Consider the following 6,850-nt stretch of genomic DNA (forward strand, 5'->3'; position numbering starts at 1 on the left):
GTAGCTTAGAGAGTATAATAAGATCACTTAAAAAAATAAAATGAAACAAAATAAAAGAACAAAAATAAGCTGGCTCCCCAGATGGAGATCTTCATAGCCTGGAACAAAGTAGACAGAAAAGTTTTATATAACTGATCAGTGACAGGAAGTCTCAGAAATAAATCCTGGGCTACATATAGTTTGCTGCCAATGATACAGGAGAGTCAGATTTGACCAACACTCTCAGACGGGAAGGAAGCCATTGGCTTCTGCATTTCTCTGCAAACTAACTTTATCCTGGAAGTTCCTTCTCATTGAGATTGACTGCTGTGTTGGCTTAATTACTGTGCTTTTCCTGAGTACATTTAGCAAATATTTCACTGGCCCTGAATCTAGTAATATTCACTGAAAGCTTGTAGCATTGCCAATGACTCAGAGAGGGAACAACACATTAAGACTGAGCCTTAAAGACCGGATTGGCTATTACAAGGCCCCGTTGCTAATGATTTCTCAGCTATGGTAATTTAAGTAGAACTCTCCATTTTCACAATGTATTTGCTGGATGTGGATGTGTATGAATGCCTCCCAAGTTCAAGATAGCCGTTGAATAATGATTTATAACTACTTTTTTTTTTCTTCAAGGTTCAGAAGAAATCATCCTGTGTTCCACTGGATTCTTCAGAGACTGGGGAAATAAAGACGTTTGAAGAAGATTGTGAAAGAAAAAGTAAAGAGTGGATGCACAATAGAACATGAATGTACCCTCAATATATGCGGAGCAAGGAATTCTGAGTGATTCACCAAGATCTCAGGTGCTTTCCACACCAAGCTTCCTTCACTGCTCTGGGCTGACCTTTTTTTTTTATTCCTTCCGATAGAAAAAAAAAAAAGAGAGAGAGAGAGAAAATAGGGAAAAACACGACAGCACCAAAATATTCTCCCAGGACCAGGTAGTGGTGCACCTGGTTGACCACACGTATTATGTTCAAGGATCAGAGTTCCAGAGTTCGAGCCCCCGGCTCCCCACCTGCAGGGGAGTCGCTTCACAGGCGGTGAAGCAGGTCTGCAGGTGTCTGTCTTTCTCTTCCCCTCTCTGTCTTCCCCTCCTCTCTCCATTTCTCTCTGTCCTATCCAACAATGAGGACATCAACACCAATAAGAAGTACAACAACAATGAAAAACAACAAGGGCAACAAAAGGGAAAAGAAAAAAAAATTTAAAAAGGTTTTCCCTACTGTGATGGGGACCAGGCTCCCACCTGGGTGATATATGTGGCCTTGCAGACACCCTCCTGAACAAACTATCTTTTTTTTAAAAAAAAAAGCCTCATATACTTACCTGCTTTATTTTATTTGTCTTATATATGATAGCACAGAGAGAAATTGAAAAGGAAAAGTAGGGCGGTGGAAAGGGAGAGACACGTGGAGAGCAGGGGCTTGAGCCCAGATCCCTAAGAACAGTAATGTGTGTACTTAACTGCGTGTTCCATCAACCAGCCTCCTTGGATAAAAACTCTCTTACTGGCAATTATATGTTGACTTTAAATAGTTTAGTTAACACTGAGGAAGAAGGTGGAAAAAAGGAACAAACAAAAAAAGCATGGATGCAAAGGCATGCCATCTTGATGACTTAGTTCACTTCCTAAGAAAACTATTTGACTTCTCAATCTCCATTCTGCCTTCTGGTGGCTTTTTAGGAGATCAACCTTTTGCCAGATATTTGGAGCTGGCATGTATTTGGTAACTTACGGTTTCTTGCTTCCTAAATTACATGTTTTTTCCCCCTTTTATTCTAAAAAATAATAATAATTCTGTCTCCACCCAATCTGCTAGGGCTAAGAATCTCAGCCCTTTTTAACGATTTCTTTTTTTTTTTTTTTGTCTTGCCTCCAGGGTTATTGCTGGGGCTCGGTGCCTGCACTATGAATCCACTGCTCCTGGAGACCTCCCCCCCTTTTTGTTGCCTTTGTTGTTGTAGCCTTGTGGTTATTACTATTGTTGTTGATATCCTTCATTGTTGCATAGGACAGAGAGAAATGGAGAGAGGAGGGGAAGACAGAGAGGGGGAGAGAAAGACAGACACCTGCAAACCTGCCTCACCACCTGTGAAGCGACTCCTAGGCAGGTGGGGAGCTGGGGGCTCCAACCGGGATCCTTATGCCGGCCCTTGTGCTTTGCGCCACGTGCGCTTAACCTGCTGTGTTACCGCCCCGCCCCCACCTTTCAACTATTTCTAAACCTACCAGTATTTGGACCCACCAGCTCCATTAACATATATTTTAGCGGCATCCTCTGCTCCTGGTTTGGATGTTAATATATTTGCAGTATGGAAATATTTCAAGGACAAGGCCCCTGATTTCTCTGCCCTAGGCCCAATATGAATCTTTTCCAATGAGCAATATAACTATTATAACTCTTGGAAAGTGCCAACGTACCATAATAAATGGTATTTTTGTTGCTGTAGCTATTCTCCATCTGTTTTACTTGGCTTCAAATGAACTAAACTACCAGTGCCAAGCTCAACGATTGGAACTGACCACCTACAGAACCAGAGAAAAGAAGTAAGGAAATGATCTGCATGTTGTCCAGAGCAAATCTTTGGCATTAGATCCCAAACTTCTCACATCTTATAACTATAGAAAATGATGAACTATCTGGGCTGGAATCTGGTTCTCAACTGCAAATGAGGAAACTTCAGTGCTGTGACTCTCCTCTCTCTCTCTCTCTTTTCTTTAATCTCCCACTTCCTGTTATCACAGGAAGTGACAACAGGAGAAGTGATGAAGCTCAGGTGACTAGAAACAACCAGGAGAAAAAAAAGGAATGATTATAAATCAGCAAAATTTGCCTTGGTGTTTAATCTCACTGCTATTTCCCAGCACAGATTTTTCTATATGGGATCATTTCTTTCTGATATTGATAATGTATAGCATTTATCTAGGTCTTACATTATAACATATAATACTTAGATCATTTCATGATGTTACAGACTAGGGATATAAAATTGATTTCTTTTCACCTGGGTCATTTTCTTGGAACACTAATTTCTTGAGTACCTCATGAGGTCTCTGGATAATTTCCATTTATTGATTCCACTCCATGTTAAAAAAATCTCTTAGTTTAGCTGGGTATTAATAAGGGTATTCCTTATGAAGTGCACTGATGACTCTTCACCAATATGCATCATTTTTGATACTTATCAACCAAGGTGATAGGGGAAGTAGCATTTTTTTTTTCTAAATTAAAACTAAGTATGGTAAAGAATAAGAATGAGAATAGTGTAATTCTCATGTATCTAGTAGCCAAGCATATCAACTATCAAGTATTATAAAAAATGGCTAAAGGGAGTCGGGCGGTAGCACAGCGGGTTAAGCACAGGTGGTGCAAAGCGCAAGGACCGACTTAAGGATCCCGGTTCGAGCCCCCAGCTCCCCACCTGCAGGGGAGTCACTTCACAGGCAGTGAAGCAGGTCTGCAGGTGTCTGTCTTTCTCTCCTCCTCTCTGTCTTCCCCTCCTCTCTCCATTTTGCTCTGTCCTACCCAACAACAATGACATCAATAATAACTACAGCAATAAAACAACAAGGAAAACAAAAAAGGAATAAATAAATAAGTATTTAAAAAATTAAAAAATGGCTAATAGGTATTTTACAGGAAGCATAACATTAAAAGAAAAATGGTACTCTTAAACGTTTTCTCCATACCTTTTTTTTTCCCCAGCAACCATTATCAAATACTTGTGGATGTTTTAAATCTGGTGTTATGTCTATACAATTCTGCCCTTGTTTATTTTATTTTTAAAGTTAATGACTGATTTATTTTTTGTTTGTAAAATTGCACATTAACAGAGTTATAAATCCACTACATTCCCACCACCAGGGTTCTGAATCTTCAGTCTCCTCACTGCAAACCAACACATGGATCAACCATCCTCTTTACAACTCTCTCTCTCTACATTTATAGATAATTACCCCTCTTTCTTCCAGGCCCAGTCCTCTCTTCCCCTCCAAACAACCTATGACAACATTACTACCTCCATATGTCCCTCTCCTTTGCTCTTCTTCCCCCAGGTGCTGAGGGAGCTGGAGTTCAGAGCCCTCTTATCCTCTTCCTCCTATCACTTCTCCCCCACTGGGAATATGGATCAAGGTTGTTTTGGGGTGCAGAAAGTAGGAGTTCTGGCTTCTGTAGTGGATTCTCTGCTGACCATGGGTGTTGACAGGTCGATCCATACAGCCAGCCTGTTTTTATCCTTCCTGAGCAGGCTGAGGCTCCAGAGATGCAAGGGCTCAGGACACACTGGTGTGTGTGTGTTTTATATAAATGCTATTATACTGTATTCAACAATGTTAACCTTGCCTTTTCCACTGAACTTGCTCTCTTGCTTTCTGCCTTAATGAAAGTGTGTTAACTTAGGGGCAGTAAAATCATGCAGACTTGAGCCTGAAGTCTGCAAAAAAAAAAAAAAAAAAAAAAAAAAAAAAAAAAAAACAATAATTAATTAAATGCAGTACTACTAAAGATTAAAAAGTTTCTATCAGATACTGCAAAGACAGTCTGTGAAATATACCTTTCATGATGTTAAAGATTTGTTTTTCTTCTCTTGGCATTTATCTGGAGCTCATGTTTGGATGTAATGTGAAGTGGGGTTTATTTTTGTTTCCCTAAAGAGAATTAGTGATCAACACTATTCCTTACCAATGTGTTAATATCTTGGTCACTTGCCAAATTCTCTTACACATCTGTCCCTTCTGCAAACCCTCAGATCTGTTGAAGTGATTATTTTCCTAGTCCTGTGTTAATATCACAAATCCTAAGGGAGTCGGGCGGTAGCACAGCAGGTTAAGCGCACGTGGCACAAAGTGCAAGGACCTGCATAAGGATCCTGGTTTGAGCCTTGGCTCCCCACCTGCAGGGGAGTCGCTTCACAGGCGGTGAAGCAGGTCTGCAGGCGTCTTTCTCTCCTCCTCTCTGTCTTCCCCTCCTCTCTCCTTTTCTCTCTGTCCTATTTAACAATGATGACAACAATAATAACTACAACAATAAAACAACAAGGGCAACAAAAGGGAATAAATAAATATTTTTTAAAAATCACAAATCTTGCTTTCAGGTGGAGTAAGTACATATCACCATCTGCTCTTCAATGTTCTTGACTACTGTTGAACAGTTGCTCTTTAATATGAATTTAAAATAGGCTTATTGTAGTATGCTTTATTTCCTCAAAAATCTATTTGATTTTAATCAATATGGTATTGGTTTACATCACTGTAGAGTTTCAGAGACACATATAAGACTCATGGTGTCATTCATTAAAGTTTAGTATCATCTCAGTATCAAAAATACCCCTCCAGAGTACAGGCAGTGGTCTACCTGGAAGAGTACACACATAGCTATGCATAAGGATCCATGTTCAAGCTCCCATTCTCCCACTACATGGAGGAAGCTTGATAGGCAGTGAAGTAGCTCTGTAGGTGCCTGTCTTTATATCCCCTTCTGATTCCCTCAGTCCATCTAAGTTTCTCTGTCTCTATCCAAAAAGAAGAAAGAAAAGAAAAAATACAAAGAAAATGGATATTATGAGCACTGAATTTGTTATGTAGGCCCTGAGTCCCAGAGAGAACTCTTGTGACAGTTAAAATAAGAGAAGAAGAAAGAAAGAAAAGAAAAGAAAATCAAAACAAAAAATAAAAAAAACTCCTGTATCCATTATCCCATGATTACTTCTCCTCCTCCTCTAGTAAACACTATCATATTCACCACATTAAGGAATTAGTTGTAATGATTTTTTTTACCAGTTGGTTTGCTTTAGTTATTTATATTCTAAGAATAAAAATCATAGAATCACTATCTTTCACTTTTTTTTTTATTTCACTTAACAGAATAACCACCTTCGTGGAATAAATACATATGTGCACCAATGTGGTGAGAGTTGACATCTTATGACATCAGATAGCTCTCTGCATAGATGGAGTGCAGCTCCTTATTTATTTATGTTGTTTGGGAAGTTTCCGTCCCATCTGGCACATTCCTGTTCCTGTTCACCTTTTGTTTAATTTATTCCTAAGTAGCATACAGTTTTTTTTTTTCCCTAGTGATACTATTCAATTACTGAATTGATAAGAACAGATACTACACTTGATCTTAGCCAAAAGGCCGAGAAGCGATGTATTCAGTTATATCTTTTAAAAATAGTTTAACTGTCGTGATTTTGAATGCTTCATATTTCCATCAACCTTGAGAAATGATCTCATCAACTTTTAATTTTTGATTTAACTGCTTTTAGACCAGCTGAGTCTTTGTTTCTAGAAATTCTTGTGCTTATTTCCTCTTCCCTGGTGTGAGTGAAGCAAGCACTGCCAGAAACATGTCCACTGGAGGTGACACTAGACATCTTTATCTTACTCCTGATTTTATAAGAACTATTTCTGAGCTTCTACCATGAAACTTTGTTTCATGCAGATAAAGCTTAACGAGGGAAAGGAAGTGTCTTTCTATAAATTAATTGCTTAGGACTTTATTAGGAATACTTCTTCAGTGGAATAGTCACATTTTCAACAAAACTTTGATATGCTTATACTTCCTTATATAAAAAATAACTGTAGTAAATAACCTTAATATATCACCATGCAATAACATATGTGTGTGTGTGTGTGTTCAACACTCCTACTGAAACATAGCACATTATTCTTTAAAAGCTGTTGAATTTTCATTCATAATATTCTATTTAGATTATTATATCTATATATTATAACAATGAATATAGTTTATATGTTTGTTCTTATATGTTCTATAAAGATTTGGGTATCAAAATGTACCAGATTCAAATTTTGGAAAAGATGGATTGTCCTTCTCTTCTCTTAAACATTGGAATA

At 38.4% G+C, this 6,850-nt stretch overlaps 1 pseudogene; it reads right to left on the bottom strand.

Annotated features, from left to right (window-relative positions):
* Positions 1 to 6,030: 6,030 nt before the first annotated feature.
* LOC132539559 (U2 spliceosomal RNA) lies at positions 6,031 to 6,143 on the bottom strand (annotated as a pseudogene).
* Between the last annotated feature and the right edge of the window lie 707 nt (positions 6,144 to 6,850).

This window comes from Erinaceus europaeus, chromosome 7 (assembly GCF_950295315.1).
Source record: "Erinaceus europaeus chromosome 7, mEriEur2.1, whole genome shotgun sequence".
Taxonomy (NCBI): Eukaryota; Metazoa; Chordata; class Mammalia; order Eulipotyphla; family Erinaceidae; genus Erinaceus; species Erinaceus europaeus.